This window comes from Puntigrus tetrazona, chromosome 14, assembly GCF_018831695.1.
Source record: "Puntigrus tetrazona isolate hp1 chromosome 14, ASM1883169v1, whole genome shotgun sequence".
NCBI lineage: Eukaryota > Metazoa > Chordata > Actinopteri > Cypriniformes > Cyprinidae > Puntigrus > Puntigrus tetrazona.
Window position 1 is genome coordinate 13,174,062 of NC_056712.1, and position 20,326 is coordinate 13,194,387.

Genomic DNA, 20,326 nt, shown 5'->3' on the forward strand with positions numbered 1-20,326 from the left:
AATATGCTAAATAATAATAATAATGTAAAAATTAAATACGGAAAAATAAAAAAAATATATATAATCACTGTCATTTTTAATACATTTAGCTTTAAGGAAAATAATTTTTTTAATTAAAGAAGCTTTAATCAAAAGAAAATTTTTGATTTGATTAGTTGACCTTTGATGTGAACCTTAACATTATACTGTATATAGGGGAAAGCTAATCATTTTGTCAGTGTGCTACCTTAGTGGAGGGCTAACGCTACATTAACTACTTAAATTCCTGCAAATCCTAAAAATAATGTCTGTTTGTGATATGCAATATCTCTTAACATCACAGTACATTTCACAATATGCATCTGTTTATGCAAAGCCAGAGATGCACAGTGTAAAACAGGCCATTTCTCTTCTATTCTCTTTCTTCGACTCCTTTATTCTATCCCTCCCGCCTCTGCAAACATATTTGTTTTTTCCCCAACGCCCTCTTTACAGCTGGTCAGCCTGTCATTGCATTTCTTCTTTCACCAGTCTAGCGTGACTTTCTCAAAGAGCAGCTGTGTCTGCATACATCTAGAAGCGTGTGTGCATGTCTCACTGTAGCATCTGTATCCATGTGTAGCTGAACGGACCAGTGGAGGAAATGTTAGAACACATTCCATCAAATCTGGGCTTTTCTTCTGAAGTGTGTGTGGAATTTCCTAAGTGTTCTGGTTTACATTCTCCTCCTCTTTTGAGTCTGTTACTGCGAGAAGGCCATAGCAGAGAAATCATTTGATTGGAGTAATACATAGCCTGTAAGTGAACCTCTCCGTCGCCCTCTTCCAGGAGACCACCAAAACCCTGTTGAGAGATGAAACTGAATCCAACCGAGTTAAAAAATGTTTGATTATGCTCCACCGGCAATTGCAAAAGCCCCACGGGTGTCCAGGACTTCAAGGAGGTCGATAACAACAATGTTATCCAGATATCCTACACTCACGTAGCCAGACTACGTGACTAAACAGCTAAATTTCTAGTACACATTCCAGGTTACGACCAAAAATTGCCAATTTAAACAGGAAGACCATGAAAGTAAAAACCTTCATAATTTCAGTGGGTTTTTTGGGTGGGGTATTTAAGAGTTGATTCTGGTATCTGCAACAGATTTTACCTCGAAAACATTGATTTCACAAATAAAATGGTAGATATTTTTTGTTGTTATGCATCTAGTCAACTCATTTTTTCCTGAACAAAAATCTAATAAATATCCCATACTCTGCACAGTATATTTCAAAGCTTTGATGACACCAACATTTTGGCAAAACATTGGGAAATATGGTGATTTCTCATCCTCAAAGCACAAAAATGACACACAATTCGAAAAGTCAGAAAACAGGTTTCCTCATCCTCATCCTCATTCCAGTGTGCAGAAATAATCACCAAACAGACTCTTGCCGGTTCTAGGGTGTGACATGAGAAGCCCACCCAGACCATAAAAAATAAAATAAAATATAAATTTATTTTAATTATTTATATTAAAAATAATATATTAAAATCATTACTCTCATTTGAATTTGGTAGAATGAAAGTAGTTTTTGCATCTCGAAATTCTTTTAACTAGAGAAACAGTTCAGAAACCAGGGCCTTTTATGAGCTTTCTTCTTTCACAAGGCCTTTTCCCACTATATCTTCATCAGAATGACTTGTGTTGATTTATGCCAGAGAGCGACCAGCGCCGCAGACCCTGCAGGGCCCACTGAGCTGCGGTTTAGAGCAAAGCTCGTACCAGACGGCCTGCCCCAACGCGGTGAAGGGTGTGGGTGTGCGATTGAGCAATGACGTGAGAAATCACAAAGTCAAAATCTCTGAGAGCAAGCGACTGGGCGTCTTCATGTGGCCGGAGTTCCTCTACTCCCATCCAAAACCTCAACCCGACTCAATGCCTCTGCACCCCACTCCCCATCCTCGCTTAACAAGCACTGCAACGTCTTTGTTTTATGGAGCATTTCTTGGCCTCTGGAGGTGTTTTAAAAGAGTTCCTAAAACAAACGCTTTCACTGCTTAATGTGTATTTATATCATTTGTCAAGAGGGGAGTACAAATCAAGCTCTTTAGTCTACAGGGCTCCCGCGTTGATGAGTATGCGTCCAGACCGCAAACAAACCCAGAGGTGAGAGCGGTTGGCGCTGGTTCTGCCAGCAAAGTGAGAGAAACTCCTAAAAGATATGAATCAGCATTACAAGTCTGGATTAATCATAAGACACACTTGGAAACAATCACCGCTATTTGGTTTCTTACCTAGTGCTGTTTTGATAACTTGCTTAATATGACACATACTGGCTCCGTTGTGTAATCCATCACCACACAAGATATGATTTTACACGGGCCAACGCAAACAAACGGCAGATATGGCCATGAAATCGTTTGCGCAATAAATGGAGACTGAGAGTCGGGCCTTCTATGGGTGCAGCAATGTTATTTCAGACATCTCACCAATCACAGGTGTGTTTGCCAGGCGAATGCACCTGAAAAGAGATGGTGTTTATGCTCTACACAGATTTTTCCACCGCATTTGGGAGTCAGCACCTGGAAACTCGGCAACATCTCATATCAAACACTTCCTCCCACTGATCGATAAATCTCCATGAAACAAAGATCTACCTTTGAAGTCACTCCAAGCTTTTAAACTTAAGTTGCACTTCCAAAGTTAGATTGCACAGCTTTCGAATTCAAAATCCAGAATAGATTGTTGTTCTCACAATTAAGTCCAAGTGCACATTTAAAAGGGGTCATGACATTCCCTTAATCATTTAGGTATTTGTACCATTAAAATATCCATATCTTTAAACATCCTCATCAGTGTTAAAAAAGCATGTAACCAAGCTCCTAAAATTGTGAAATTTGGATGTTGTGGGATTTATGATGTCACATGGGAAAATACATTTAAGTACGACTACCTCTAGCACAAGACATCGGAGAATTGTTTTACATCATCATCATACAATCTGTGTTGTGTTTCTGATATTTTGTACCAATATAGTTCAGTTTCTGAACCACAACAGAAAAAATGGAAAAGTAAAAGAACGTTCACCATGTTCACATGTGTTGTTTAAAAAGATTGTGCAAATATATTTAAATGTTTTATATGGATAATGTTTTTATGATTTGTATTCACATTAAATAGTGGGGATACTTTTTCCCAAGAATTACTGGTGACGGCCCCCAAATGGATCATTTCAAACAGAGGCAGAATGAGGGCTGAAATAATAACATATTATGTCCCTTTTTACAATATTTAATATAAATCTCTGGTGTCCTCATAATGTGTCTGTGAAGTTTCAGTTTAAAATGCCCCACATACCATTTGTTATATCATTCTGAAAATGCCTATTTTGAATGGATGCAGAAACCGTCAGATTTTCGTGCCTGTCATTTTAAATGCAAATGAGCTGCTACACCCTGCCCCTTTTACCAGAATAGATATGCACCATTACAGCTTGTACCTCCTAAAAACATCTGTTTTGATTCCAGTTGTCATGTTTATCGTGCTGAAATCATGGGTTTTAAACCATATTAGTTTAAACTTATAATATGTTTTTCTGCGCGCACATCTGAAGGACACAGACAGTTACGTTTACATCAAAAACACACAAGTTACAAAAGCAGTCAGTTAATGTTTGTGACTGGGAAATAAATTGCACGTTTGTATTAAATCTGTGTGGTAGCAGCAGTATAAGTCAATAAATTCACTGCTCTCTTGTCTCCTCTCTTAAGAAAGGCTCGCAGAAAAAGGCTTACTAAAAACAAAGTTACAGAGCTAATTTTTTTCATGTTTATTTGGTAGATGCTGATTTTAGCACTCAAAATCTGGAAAATTTAGATTTTCATGATATGTTACTTTTAACACTTTTAACAGTCTCTTATAAAAACATAGTTCATCCAAAAAAAATTATGATTGCTGTATGACACAAATTAGCAAGCAAAATTAATTCTCTACAAAATGTAATAAGTAGTAGATAGGAAATTTCTGAAAACTACCATAAAGAGACTTTTAATCTGTCTCTGGCTAGTCAAGACAGTGTGATGACTGGTTGGCCATATTTTAAACAAGCATATTTCACTCAAAAAGCCAAGAAAATAGGCACGTGCATGATTAAAACTATTATAATGAACACATAATACAGTCTTGCATCACACGTCTGATCTATAGAATGGTAGTTTACTGTGCATTTAAGATATACTGCAATTCCAACCAGCACACAGCATTACAGGCCATTGAGGAACAGCTGCCAGCACTGTTATACATATTAATGATGCACGAAAGAATGACAGGAAATGGGTGGGAGCTTTTCCTTAGACTGGCACAGACACCTCTAAATTCCTGTCGTAACACATAGATCACCACACAGTAACCAATGGCTGCATTTTGCTCAAAAATACTCAGAAATACTTTGGGGTATTAGAATGCATTTTTAATTATACTGGTATTGTATACATCTGGTTTAATTATTGTACACATTTAGATGATGGTGTTTGGCCACAGGGTAAGCAAAAATCTCTGGATTCACAGGAACAAACAGAAAAATGATGGGTTGTTTTTAAACATGCCCTGGGAAAGAACTGAAATACAGATGAGAACCAGAGTGGGACGGCATTTCTCTCTCAGTCTGTTTTGATCCCCGTTCCCTAGATTGTAATCAAAATCATTCCAAGATGCAAATAAACTAAATATCTCAGGAACAAGCAGCCTTAGTGAATTTGAGCTCAGAGACCTGGGGTAAATTCATTAAACAGTTGGATACCATATTTCAACCTGTATCTTATTTACCAAGTCCCTGCAAAACAGGGTCAGCATATTTTATGGGTGTTTATGCAGTTATGTGATTTGCATAATTCCTTCAGTGAATCAGAAGTTAAAACAATTAGACAGCACCTACAAATAAACAACCCTATCAAGCGTAACAATTTCTCAGCAAAATCCCACTAATTCTGTAATACATTGAAAAAATGTCAAGAATTTAACAGCGCTGGATCCAATTTTACTTTATGTTCCCAAATGTTTCAGCACTGATTTGGAAAAAAAGTACATATACAATTTCAATAGCAAATTATGAGATACTTTTAAATGAATAAATAAATGATTTTTCTAAAAGGTGTGTTCACACAGGCTTTCGAATGACTCTTTACATAGTTTTTTGGATGCAATTTTAATGCAGCCCAATAAATGGCCTAAAGCATACTCTTAACAATACTACAAACAAAAATATAGTTTGTATTTACTTCATTTTTATAGTACAGTACTTGCCAAAATTATTTGCACTTTTATACTTTTCACATGGACAACCAATCTGTGATGAAAGTCTCACAATTGAAAGCTAGATGTGTTAGATTCACTAAAAATATCCAACTGATTTAAAAATCAATCTACATTGCATCTACAATCTACTTTTTTTTATTAAATTAAAATAAATTCACTAGAATCATGCATTTATTCAGGTGTTAAACTACAGATTCATTTTGATTCGCTAAAAATTACTTTTGAATCATTCATTTGGGAATCAGTTGCATTTCACTGAATACACTATAGGCTTCTGATTCACTTTCTAGAAACACTTATTTGGGAATCGAGCTACGTTGTTTGCACTGTAGGTTTTTAATTCACTATAAAGAACTGACTCATAATATTCATATGTTTGTGTGTCAGATTACATCTTTGCATTCTGCTCCCTATGTGATTTTTCTCCATGCTGCAAATGACATTAGGCTGATGAGGCTGTAATATCAGAACTTGGCTTTTCTGTCTTCTTTCACTCACAGTTTTCATTCTGTCTCTCTCTAACCCTTTCCCTAAGTGTGGATGTGTAATTCAGCATTCCAGGGAATCAGTGGCCCCCAATGTGATTGTGCTGCACTGTGTGTTTCATTATATAAGCCAGTGCTGCTGTAATGAGCAGGGGCTCATGTCCTTTGTATGGAGGCCTCTCTTTTTTACTTGGTCACTGGAGACCGGCAGCAATTAGGGGCAGAACAGATACGCCGGGCTATGTCAACATTTACTAAGAAATCCATTGCCTTTCTCTATCGTACGTCAATAAACTAATCTATACCTCTCTGCTAATGCTACGTTTGGTCTCCCAGGTTTTTAATTAAGCCGTTTTGTTGGTTTTCAAATGTCCAGACAACTCTCACGGCTTTTCAGACTGCCCAAATACGGTGCTTGTGTCTGATAGCCTCTTAGGAAAAATATGAATCCCATGATTCATAGCGCTATTTGTACAGCTACTTCTCTTCCCTCTTTTTGCAACAGGCCTGGGAGCAATTACGCTCTATGACTCCAGCCATATGTGCTCGGGCTTCTCAAATTCTTACTCTCTGATTTAACAACCCCCCTTCATATCTTTTCCATTCAATGACTTGGAGTATTTTTATTCTTTGGACAATGAACAATACTTCAATGCTTCTTTTTTTTTCTCTTCACAATCTTTCTTTTCCATCACCAGCTTGTCTGGCTTTCAGCAATCATCTAATGTCTTTGCTTTTGTTATATATTCAAAAGGGAAATGAATATTGAATAATTACATAATGATCTAACCTTATGTGTGAATTGAGCTACCGATGAAAGCCTCCTCCCTGGCTCAGATCGTTTTTAAATATACTCAAAGAGGCACTTTTTTAGCCCTGCCTGGTTATGTCCTATGGTAAAACCTGACCATAAGACTGATCGGAGAACAGATTTGTGGTTTGTCTCATAAAAGTTGATCCCGGGAGTCAGGGAAAGCCCTGATGTTTTACACTCATTTCTTCACTGCGTACTATACGCGTTATTTAACCACAGGGTTCTCCATTAGCCCCTGCTGTGGAAAACAGAACGTTCTGAGCAAGGCAAAGTGCCTCGGGCCATGGACACAAAACCAAGCCTTTCAACAGACAGAAAGGGCTCATTCAAGTTCACCGCCTCCATAGAGGAGCGACGGAGTTCCAGGGCATCACCCTCCACCCCCCCAATGAGCTGTCCTGCAGCTGTTAGGCAGATGCCTTGATCGTGGGCCTTGGGATGACCCCACTTCTTGAGATTGTCCAGGGGAGCAGATAAACAGACCTACGTTGCCTCTTACACCCAGTCAAACAAGATGAGATGAAAGGAGAATGTCGAGTCGTTGATATCGTGGCTCAGAGTCGTAGATCAACGTCGTCAGGCTGTATTTTCTTTTTTGCACACATAGCTTTTCCATGTTACTTTTGTGCTTAAAATGAGGATGTGCACATCAGATTACATCTCTGCTTTTTCCTGAATCCGTCTTAGTCTTTGTGCTGAAACATAAGCAGCTGTCTGTGCTGACAGCATGTCAGAAACAGGTTTAAGCTCAAACTTGTGGTTGACGGTCATTTTAGGACTGCTGTTACACCTGGGTTGTTTAATCGGGTTTCACCACCAGTTAAGGGATTAGTGTGACACAAAAATGAAAACTGTGTCATTATTTAGTCACTCTCACCATGTTTAAACTGTCTTTGTCTTCCCTGTAATACAAAGGGAGGATTTTGAAGAATCATATTGCAATAGCATGGAAAAGAATGACTAATAAATGTGATGTTTCTTTAATATTCAGGCAAATGCACCATAAAAGATCATAAAATTGGTACAGAAAGCTATGGATGAGAAAATGCAGTCATTATTCACTAATAGGAATGATTCTTGAAATAATCTTTAGGTTGAGTTGGACTTCTCTACTGAATCATTTGATCTGGTTCACATAATTGATCTGAAAGAAGAAAGTCATACAGGTGTAGAACAACATGGGTGAGGAAATAATAACATAAATTCTTTTTTCTCCAACAGCAGTTAAAGGATTAGTTGAACTATTGAACCATGTGTCATTTTTCACTCATCCACAGGTCAGTCCAGAAGGATTTTGGAGGATTTTAAAGTTATATTAAAGTTAAATTATATAGAATATGAATGAATAATAAAGGCAAAATTGCTTTCTAATTTCCAAAATTAAAGACTGTATAAACTCGTATTATATTCTGAATATTCAGAAGCCATAAAACAGTTTTGTGAGAGAAAATATAAGGGCCAGGGTGGCACTAGCCCACTCAGCCTGATGCGCTGGTCCACCCAATGTTTTTATGATAAGAATAGTGGGATATTAGTACAACTTCTATATGGCAAAAGATTAATGCAAGAGCTGTCAATCTACAACGGTTTACTAATGTTTGGTGAAGCTACAAACCAAAACACAGCGCAAACCTGTATATACTATTCATATTTGCTATTGTTTGGTCTGAAACAATGCCTTTTCAATGATATATGACAAGACTATCTGTTATCACATTTTCAAGTCACATTATTATTTCCAATACTTCCAGCTAATATTTTTGGCCTTTTCCTCTATAAGCCAAAAGCCAAAGGCACTGAGGCCCACTCTATTTCAACAAGGTCCACTCACTTGAAAATTTCTGGCCTTGCCACTGCTTTAACAACATCAGCACGACATCCAGAAAGGTCTCTAGGGCTTTACTGCTGTAATGTTCACTAGCATGATCGCAACTTAACAATGACCTTCCTTTCCAAGTAAACAGACATGCAAAAACAAATACAGATAAGTAGAAACAGACTAAACAGGGTTTTTGAGGAGGGTTTATGTCTCACGCTCTTGCATTTATCCTCTGCATTTTGCTCTTTGGGAAGCTGGATTTTGATGCTTATTCCATGCAGATATTCATGTGGTTTTACTGGCCCTCTCGGCTACTTGTCAGGGTTAAAAGTCAACTATCGGTGTGTGACCTGTTAGTCCAGCCCCAAAAGAGAGGCTTATGGTTTTAATGGAAGGTCTGTTGTGTGTTGTTAACAGCCTCACGTACAGTCAGTCAGGTGTTTAATGGGGCGGAGGTTGATAGTGCGCTATCAGAACATAACCGTGTCTTTGAGATTTGATGTATTGACCAACTGGAGCTGGGAAAAGAATTTCCTTTGTTTCAAAGGAAACGGGAGGCGATAGAAAGGGAGGTCTGGCCAATTTGACGTTACCTCTTTAGTTAGACAGCCTTTTCTAAAATCAGCGTGATTCATTGGGGTGTGTGACCTCACTGAAACTACATTTCTTTTATACGTGTCAGTTCTGCATTGGGTTATTGTTGTGTGATTGTATGAAGTCATAGAGATTGATTTCAAAGCCTCGTTATTCATTGTTTTACAGTGCAATTCCCATAGTCCAGCCTTGCATTGTGGTTCACAAACTATTTCTTCTTTTATTAAAAACACTGACGCAACATTTTCCCAGTTTCTCAGTATTTTTCTATACTACACACACCCAGAATCACTAAAAGACGAACTATAAAATAACAAACCACAGCAGACATGTTAAATTTGTTCACATAAAAAAACAAAAACGATTTAAACAGCCTAGCATCCGAAAGCGGACAATAATTTAGCATATTATAAAAAGACGGTAATGTTTTTTGCAGAGGACATGATTTCCAGTTGCTTTTACTGTTCTACAGTACATAAAACCCAAAACCTTTTTTGCTCAGCTTGGTAAAGCAAAACTTCAAGGTCAAGTTTTATTATTCTGGATAAATAATTCAATCAAGAAGGGACACAAAACTGTCAACATGTCTTTGGAGAGACTTTGGCCTCCATTTTCTTATTAAAGTCCAGCTACGCAGGAAGAAAAACCTCCTCTGGGAATATTCCACTATAAAAATATTTCCTTCTCGTTCTCTCGTGGCACAGGTCTTGATTTCAGGAGTGTTTTGTGCGAGTAAGGTGTGTTGTAACTAGGCCTTCTTCAAGCCAGCATTTGTGAACACAAAAGGAAGACCGCAGACGTGCCCTCAACCGGGATGGCTGGACCAGACTTGCCCTTTGAGGTTTTGATATGTCATCACTTCCCATAAGGCTATGCAAAAACATCACCTCACCCCCATCATTTGTCTAATGCTGCATTCCAGACAGCTTGGAATTCTCCCACCTCTTACTTTAAAGCAACCACTGGAATGGTGTGCAAGGTCAGACATCTGGCATCATTTGATATCATTTCCAAGAGGACGGCCCAACTTGAAAATAAATAAATAAATTCTGTGTTTTTTGTTGTTTGTTTGCTTTTTGACTTTTTATTCATCAAAAAATCATGAATATAATTTTGATTTCCAAGATGCCTGCCCAATTTAAAATAAATACATTTATTTTAAAACTGTGTACTTTCTAATACATCTAATGTATAATCATGTATTACAGTTTGCACACACACACACAATTTAGGAGTACTTTTTTCTATTTGTTAGCTATTTTAGAGCCCTCACGGGCATTTTTTTATTGTTTTGTCTACGCCATAGCTGGCATAACAAAATCGTCTCACTGGGTCAATGAGATCTATTGTTTTCTTTAGATTTAACCATGATTTACGATTCAGTGGAACCTGATTTAACTCAGAAATCTCTTGCTATCAGTATTTGACAAGGAAAATGTTACTAGTATTTACAGTCTATAATTACACCTAAAATATCTGCAATATTTGTAGAATTTGCACTGCGTTAATCACACAATGATCCCGGAGAGGCTTGAGTGATGGTGGTTTGTTATCAACAGGCTCTGAAAGGGATTTGGCTTCAGCCAAGATGAACAGTTCCAGCTCTGTGAGGAATGTGGAATGACTAAATTACCAATAACCATATCAATCCGAAGCTATTCTTGGACAAACCTCTAATTTCAATGCATTTTATATATATATATATATATATATATATATATATATATATATATATATATATATATATATATAACACAGACATTTCCAACTGACTGAAATGTTTTCTGCCACTGATGGAAAATATTCCAGAGAGTCATCCAGTGAAACCAAATCTTAAAGTCCCTGCTATTTGCATTCAAAACTGAATGAAGCCAAATACTTTCCTTCCATTCGTCACTGTAATATCATTACTGTGCTTTCAAGAAGATTAAAAAAACTTTCAGCAAACAAGAAGTCTAGATTTGCAAAAAACACAATGTCCATGCACCCCGTAAATGGTAGACAAATTACTCCCACTCCCTAACAGTTTTTTATTTATTTATTTATTGTTATTATTTCTTTCTGTGCTTTGAGTCAGAGCGGATTGTTGTGGTATATCTTAGTGTTTTGACTGGCAGTAACAGGAAAGTCTTGAGATTTAAAAGGGATAAAAACAGACCACAATACTCTTATGAGGAACATTCCTTACTATTCAGCAAAGCACAATCCATTTCATTATACCTGACAAAGAGTTGCATGTCTTCTGCCATAATATAATATGTCTTTGTTATGTTTAGCACATGGTATTTGCAGAATATTAATAATAACATTCACTGATATATATTCTTAAAAATAAATATAAAACTGTATCACTGGAGCCTACTGAGCTCAACCTTATTCAATGCCTTTCTACTTATTTTTGCATTAGGTATATTAACCATCCTCATGCAGTGTGTTCAGTGACTGGTCAAGTTGTTATGTGTCTGAGGGGTGAATGAACACTTGTAGGCCGGTTTACCATTATGCCACCCCTGTAATGAACAATTCCATGCTGCAGCCAATGTGATGCCCACCAAGAAAGTCCAACACACTACAACCCACTGTCAGACTTTTCCCAGCGTGCCTAAAATATCAACAGGATAAATTAATGAGTCTATTAGTAGGGAAGTCCCAGTCATGGCCAAGTTATGAGGCCATGATATGATGTTCTGCAGAAGTCTGTATCATTTCCATGTATCCTTGTAAGTTTTTTTTTTCCTTTTCTATCACGTCTAAGCACAGGCCGAGATCACAGACTGAACAGCCGGATTGAAGGTCTGTTTAAAAACAGACTATTGTAGCTATTGTTTGAACCATCTTGCTCCGGCTTTGTTACATTTCCTGTCATCTTCCTTTGATTAGAACCACAGCTGAATCCCATTAGGCATGGAAAACTTTATTTTTTCCATTGGCCAACTGTCATATTTTATCTCTTTTTGGACAAAGAAGTGTCTGTTTCACTGCTAAGACCAAAGGAAGAAATAAAGTTCTTGTTAACACTTGCCGTGTTGATGACATTTATGTCATAGACAAGAGCCCTTTGAGCAGATACCACGATTGAATTTAATACGAGCTGTCAGGCAAATGTGGAGCTGCAAGCATTCTAATCTAGTGTTAGTTCCAGGACCGCCCACAGTCCATTTGCTGAATCTCTGATGCATACTGCGCACTAAACTGTTGGAGCTTTCAGCATTGAACAACTACAAATTTTTTGCACAATTTCTGCAGGGCACACAGATTTTCTGCACTTTTTTCTTGATATGCTGTTGATGTTGCCAAAAAATGCTAATGGATATGACAACGTTCGTGTAATAGATCTGCTAAGTTGTTGCTGCTATTGGTTATTGCTGTTGTTGTATTTTATTGCCGAGGTTGTAAAGCAAGTCCAGGAACTTGCTACTCCCAATACATACGCAATACGGTGCTGTGAGTATTTAACACATGCTCGCCTATATTCCCTTTGCACTCTGGGTGTCCCGAGTTTGAGTCCCAGCTTGTGGACCTTTCCCAATCCCATCCCCCTCTCTCTCTCCCACTTTGCTTGCTGTTATTACTCTACAATCTTATCAAAACAAAGGAAAAAACTCCAAAAATAAACAGTCAAAAAGACACACTGCTGCCACACAAACAGCTATTTAAAATAACCCTATAGCAGATCTATACAGGTAGAGCTGGGGAAGGTGGAAGCTCGCTCAGAAATGTTCTAATAAATGCCAACCAGCTATTAAAATGTAAAGCATAAACTTGCAAACAAATGTAAAGGTAAACATAAAAACACAAGATTATAGAAGCTTATTACTGCGACAGGATAAAAAAATATAAAATATAAATTTGCAATTGTGTGGAGCTATGAACTAAGAAATAAAAAAAAAATCTGAGAAAAAAAATTCTGGAGAAAAAAAGTCAGATGCAAAAAAAAAAGCTTTTTTTCTCTGTGGCAGCAAAAAAGAACTAGATGTAAACTTAGAATTGTGAAGAAAAAATGTATCCAATGTTGTCTCCAGGTAAAATTACAATTGCTTTTTTATGTTTTTATCCCATGGTGGCAGATAAAGAGCTTTTAATCACTAGTAAAATGATCAAATGAAATAGTTTCTGTCTAAGCATGAAGGATACGTCACAATGTGTTAGTCAAAGGCCTGGTTGTGTGAGAATATTTCAGCCTTGGAGTATCTTTCCAGGGAAAAAGCTTATATTTCAATACAGATGCATTGCAATAAAACTCCCTGCTATTGTTACTCAGGCCTCCTTTTTCCTTTTTCCATATAAATTCTGCTATATAACATCACCCGTTGCACAGATCAGAAGTCTCATCTGCACGCCTGGGACTAAAATAAGTGTTTTACAAGCCTCTATACAGAGAACGATACGCTAATTACAGGGAGCTAAATCGTATTCACAGGGGATGAGGTCATCTTTGTTATGTCATCTCCGCTTAAAAGCTACTGCAGATGCTCTGACATAAAAATCCTGGCTGTCTCCATTCATTCTCTTCACAGAGAGCACCTCTGGCATGGGAACAGACTCTACGGCAAACAGGAGAAGGTTATAGGTGGAAAATGGGAGGAGGAAGGCCAGTTGTTGGCAAACCAATAGGAAGTGCCATGATTCTCTTTGACCTTGGGAGGAAATGACACAGTGGAAATTGCAGCGAGTTGTTGAAGCCAACAGAAACCCAAACCTCTGCGTTGTGGACTCCCGCTGCGTGGGCCCGACCCGGCACTCAATTCCATGGATATGAGGTGTTCCCGGAAAGAAGGGGTTGGTTAAATGCCTGTGTCAGAATATGGTGAGAATAGGAGAAGTCGTTTCCTTTAGAGACTGGCTACAGGTGCTGTATTGTGGAGTAAAACCCCGTCAAGCGGCACTCTTTGTCTTTAACAACTACGCTACCATTTTAAATGAACAAAATGGTACTGGTTAAATAACGTCGTCTGTTAAAAAGACCCTAGAGAAGAGACATTGATCAAAGCATAAAGGGACATATGGGTTGTATTACCACCCAAACCCAGCTTCCAATAAGCTCAATGTCCGTATATATATCAACGCTGAGCCCAAACAGAGACGTCTCCTCTATTTTCGCTCCATCAAGCAGGCCACAACAGCTCATGCGTGTTGTAATTTCTGCTTTTCGCCAAGCCTTAATTGTTTGGTTAGGCAGTAAACATAAATTAGTTGCTCGCATCTTTTCAGTTGAGAGCTCTCCTCTGCAGACAGAAACATTTGGGTTGCTTAGCGAGAAAACAACTTGTAACTAACCTTTGTGATTAAAATGCGGCAACGTCTGTGGTGGGTGAAAGTCATTTTTGAAGAATAAATGGCTGGGTCACAGACATCTATGCTGAATGAGGCATGTAAGTTATGTATACAGTTTTTGTTGGCTGTAACTTGTGCATATGGAACAAGTATGCACTCAAAGTATTATAGCTATAAGCTAGTGATGGATGATACCACAGATTTTCCAAATGGACAAATATTGCAGATATCAATACCAGTTCAACTGTAAAAATAAACTATATGTACAAGATATCATTAACAATTGAAAACAATTTTTAATTCTATATACTGTATATTTCGCAACAATGTGTGATTTTGCAACAATGCTACCAAATTTTTATTTTTTTTAATTTAATTTCATTTAAATATCTTTCTATTGAGATATTATAAGTTGCTTTATAATCCAAAGTATGGGTATGCAATATTTCATATTTCTATTTCTACTTTTATTTCTACATATATTCCACATAAACTGTGCAATTTTGAACTTCAATAATTCTAATAAAATAAATCTCTATTCTTCTATCTTGGCAGGATTAGTTACAATGTGATTTTAATTCTACATATACTTAACGTAAAGTGTGTAATTTTTCAACAATAATACCAAAATGTAGAATTTGTTTTTCAAACAAAGGAAAAGAAAGCGTAAAAAAAAGTTTCATTTCATTTATCTTTATCTTTCTGTCCAGCAGGATAAGTTACAGTGAGCTTTTATAGACAAAAGTCTGGGTATATGCAAGAGTATTTCAGCAATGGAATGTGTTTTGAGGAAAAAATATCATACTCAAACTCACTGCAGTTGTTGTTTAGGTCTTACAGATTTACCTTTTTCATTTAACTAGTGATTACATAGGCTAAGAAAGGCAATGATTTATAAGTATCAAGGCATTCCTTGCCTTCTGTTTAAAAGTAGCCTAAAAACATTTCAATGTACCCCCACCCACAGAAGAAGGTGTGACACTTCACTTGTCAAATAAGATATTAAATCACTCTTAAGTGAGGAACTGACGATAATAACTTTAAGGACTTTTTTTGCTTGTTTTTACAAGCCCCCTCTTCCTGGATGTCTGTCTATGTTCTTGGATTAGCTGAGCGTTTGCTGCGTCCAAATAAAACACAGCTGACGTCAGACGCTGGAGTCCTGCCCTTCGAACACCAGCCCAATCTAAAGCATGATCTCTGAGCGAGATCCTGTCCAGACAATGCCCCACTTCCCTTTACACCAATGCAAACAGGTCTGGCCATGGAGCGCTCACAGTGAAAACAGGCTGACAAAGAGCTGGGGCTGAATGGGGGCAGAGGAGCCAAAGTCTGGGATTAGTTAGCAGAGGGTTGACGGGGTCCCTGCAGCACGGACGTGAACTTCAAAGGCCTGACCTCTCAGAGCACAGAGTGATGGGAGTGATAGATGCTGTAATCGGAGCTTTTTTTCGTCCCGATGGACCGCATCGGTCATCCTGTGTGAATTTACAGGATGGCATTTTGTACTGATGTTAACGAAAGAGACTTTGGATATATAGGCAATTAAATAAGTACAAAAATATGTAAGTTGTATTGATTCTTGAGTAAACATTAATATATATATATATATAAACATAAAATTAATATATCTAAAGATAATAAATTAATAAAGCTGGTTTATCTATTTCCCATGAAATTCAAGTAAATGCTATTTGTTTAAACAAACAAACAAACATTTAAATTTAACTTTAAAAATCTTTATTTGTACAAATTTGTTCTAGCAGTAAACACACACACACACACACACACACACATATACACACATATATATATATATATATATATATATATACACATACATCATATACATATATATTTTTTCCTAACATAAGTTTCAACCTTTTTTTAACAGTAAATTACATTAAATATATAATTACATTTAGATATCTGAAGATAATAAAAAAACTGGTTTAATCAATTCCTTGTGAATTTAAACAAGTAAATCATATTTGTTTGTTCATTTTTCTTAAAATAACTTTTTCTTTTTTCCCTAAATAGATTTAGTTTTAATTCTTAATTTGTGTACATTTGTTCTAGCAGTAAACATTATATATCAAAATAAAATAAATCAATAAATAAAAATATCTCAAGATTAAAATAACAATACAATAAAAATGAAATATTTGTAACTACAAATCAAAGTGGTTGAGAAGACCCTGACCTTTGAGGTGGAACTGGCCAAAGTCAACATTAATGGAATGGGAAACAGTTAATCAGATTCACATAATAGTTTTCCATAACATAAACATGGGATTTGTGCCTCTAATAACAGGATACCAAAATTGATTTATTGCAAACTAGAAACTATAGCTTTTACACATAACTTTCAGCCCTAACTGGAGACATTTCCATTTTCTTTTTAGTAGTCTTAACAGTTTTTTTTTTTTTTTGCAACCTTGGGAAACCCTAAGAGCAGAACATTGGGTTTCACGCTGTGGATTTCACACTTGGCCGTAAGCAGACAACAGGTATTGAGTGGAGCTCCACAATCTCGTTGGATGGCATTATGCGTCGCTCCTAGTGTCCTGACGGGCCAGTGGAGCTCTCTGGATTGGGTTTTCCTCGCTGACAGCGGTTAATCCACTTTGGCTGGCGTCAGCAGCGCCAGGCCGGAGCTCCACAGTGCCTTGTTCTGTTCACCATCACATGTCCCGTGGAGAGCTGCAGATGCGCCGGGGTGGGAGGGAGCGCTATGGCCCACTTACTAGACGTTGGTTACAAATCTTCTCTTTCAGCGTCTTCATCAGCTCTGCAACCCCTCTGAGATCTGCTTTTCTGACATATCAGTCCCTCAGCTCCTGCGAGAACAACTGCCAGCGGCTCACAGACAGTTAAACCCATGGGTCGTTAGGGACGTCAGAACAGATTAAAGAATTAAACTGTGACTCTGATTAGGAACAGATATCACCACAGAGATGCCTGACATCTGTTAGCAGACTGTCTTTATCATCTTTAATGTGCTCTCTTGTTTTGTTGTATTTTATTTGCCCCCTTACCACCAGAGGTCTTAAAACAATGAACTCCGAGCTTTTACGGTAGATCGTGTTTTAAAAGGAGGCCAAAAACTCGTTTCGCTTCAGCTTGCCATCTTCAAAGAAGCAACAGAAAAAGAAATCAGATTCATGCAGATGAACTTTGAGATTTGCTAAATGCATGGCACCCCTTTGAGGGAAACGAACTGTGAGGCTTCAAAGAGGACGGATAACAAGAACTGTTTACTTTGATGCAAAATTGTAATGCGGCGTATTGAACACAGCCTGACACAACCAGCCTCATTCATCATGACGAAAGTCAGCAGATGTCAGCACATTAGGTTACCGTGGGAATTTGTTTCTGTTGTTTTTATAAAAACAGGTGACAATCACATCCTTGCCCTATTTTTTTTAAACCTTATTTATTAACTTACTGTTCCCGGTCTTATTGTGAAAAATGTAATTATGTATAAATAAACTAAAATAAATTAATTGATCAAATATATACACAATATTGGGAATTAGTAACTGTGCATTAATGTGTATTAATGCATTAATACATATATTTTTAATTTAAATAAGAAATGAATCCATTTTAATATGTAATGAAATTAACACTATAATTTGCAATACAATTTGATATTGTAAATAATCATATTTAGCACATTAATCCAAAATTAAATAAAATTATTGTGAATGATAACTGGTGCTTATTAATCCAAAATTAGCATTTTAAATGAAAAATTTGTTCTTGTTAATATAAAATCAAATAAAATCAGTAAAATAAATAAAAATATGTGCACATTAATTTATTAAATTAACAAATTAAAATATTGTGAATGATCAATTGTGCACATTCATCTTTCAATAAATATGTACATGAATAATTAAAAATGTACTTTTTGTTAGCGTTACAATAAAAAAATAAAAACATTAAATAATTTGTGCATATTAATGTAAAATCTTCTTAAAAAGTCTCATGTTTGATTGGTTTTTGCGGATTCATCTGAATTTAAATACAGTTAATTAAATACTGTAAATAAAATACTGTGAATGATTATTTGTGCACAATAAACTTTAATTAAATATGTTAATAACAAAAAATAATAACTTGTGCCCGCTGAAGTTTAAATATAAAAACATAAAATACTATGACTAAGTTATTTGTGAATATTACTTAATAAAATCAATATTAATTTCTTCCAGGAATTATCACTTTTTATAATACAGTCTACTACATATGGTTAAAAAGCAAGTCCTGTCCCAAGTTCTGGGAATGTGTGTCACACATGGCTGCAGATACCACATGATGAAGACGAAGATCAGGTTCAACCACTGCTATAATCTACACATATGCATTGAAGAGAAGACATATGCATGGAAGACTACATTGACGTGACTGGAATGAAGAAAACACAGTGCGTTTAAACACAGTAACTTACACAAACGAGGCAAACAAGAGAAATTAATGGCACTTTTCTGGACAGAATAGCGAAATGAAATTAGTGACTATGGTGACAAATGACTAACTCGAGCAGGCAAGACTACAACAGAGACAGAAAACAAACTCAACATAACTATGACAATGTGCAGCTGAGTATCCTCAGAAACATATCGCATTACAGTAAACACAACCATATTCTATCTTTCTACAGCTGTGCTTAATTTCATAATTTATGTAAGTATATGTGTCTTACTCAGTTTTATAAGAGCCAAAGCCATGTGTTGTGTGAGGCAGGCCACTTTCTCTCTCAGTATGCTGAACTCAGGCATGTTGTTTCAATACGTCTGAAAGCCTCGGTAAGCGAAAGGAAATCCCCCCTCTGTGACTCAGAGCTGCCAGTGTGTGTGTGTGTGTGTGTGTGTGTGTGTGTGTGTGTGTGCAGGCCTCATTTCACCAGAACACTGACCTTTCAAACACACACACACACACTTGTAGACACATATGCATAAAGTGACAGAAGTTCCCCAAAATAAATAACCCAACTAGTTCTTTATGGATCAATGCATAGTGTTTATGGTTAGACAGCAAAGATTGTATAAATAGAGTCCAAAACGAGGCCACTGAAATGTCCATATTTAGTTCCAGGACGTCGCATATGTGAAGCGCATTTGAGCGGCATTCAACAGATTATTTATAAAAATGTTTCAAACTCGCTAAAGAAAGACACTTATATGATACGAGTTTCCAAAGAACACATTCAAATTCATGAAATTCAAGGCTTAGCTTCCTCCTCAGTCGTGTTAATAGCCGAGTTGTTTTGCAGACTTGCTTCTGTGGCATTGTGAGTGGCAGCTCTACCATAAAACCGTCCGCTTGCCAGAAAGCAGACATGCAGCCAATCAAGTGTAAGAAGCCGGCCAAAAATATTCAGAGCAAAAAATTCATTATTGTTTTCAAAATCAAAGCTCTGGATAAGACTGTTGTGTGTAGAGCAAAAATCCAAGCCTCTTTCTGCTTTGCTAAAGTTTTTGCCAGAGTTTCTAACCATAGCAAAGCCTAATTAGAAGCTACACAGATGTTAAATACCGGTTTCGGTTATGAGAAAGTTTCCTCTAGAAAGCATAAACACAGAAAAGCAATACTCAAAAAGGAGAGGGAAAGAGAAAAAGAGCATGAAAACAAAATCGAAGAAAAAGCGTGACTGTAATTAAGATCAGATTTCTTATTTCTCTTTGGCAGCGTGACTGATTATAATGAGAAGTAATTTACCAAACTGCATTTGCTGAAGTTGACTAGAGCTAATTCTTTAGAATTAGAACAAACCTGCAACCCTAAGTTTCATACAACCTACATATCTGACGTCTATTAATGTCAATAGTAACTGGATACAGAATTCACACTAACTCTCTATAATGTAAAATATCCTTACATTTAAAAAAATAATAATAAAGTGTCATTTAAAATATATTAAAGGGATAGTTCACAATAAAAAATTTAATTCAGTCATTAATTACCCTCATGTTGTTTCAAACCCGTAAAACCTGTATTTGTGATGACCCTGCATAGAAAGTAATGGAACTACCACATTAAAAATAGTAAAATAT

The 20,326-nt window shown here is 36.7% G+C and overlaps 1 protein-coding gene across 1 annotated transcript in view; it reads right to left on the bottom strand.

Annotated features, from left to right (window-relative positions):
• The window catches only part of LOC122357294 (synaptopodin), a 48,465-nt gene that overhangs the window by 18,717 nt on the left and 9,422 nt on the right, over positions 1–20,326 (bottom strand). The gene's annotated exons all lie outside the window — the stretch shown is intronic.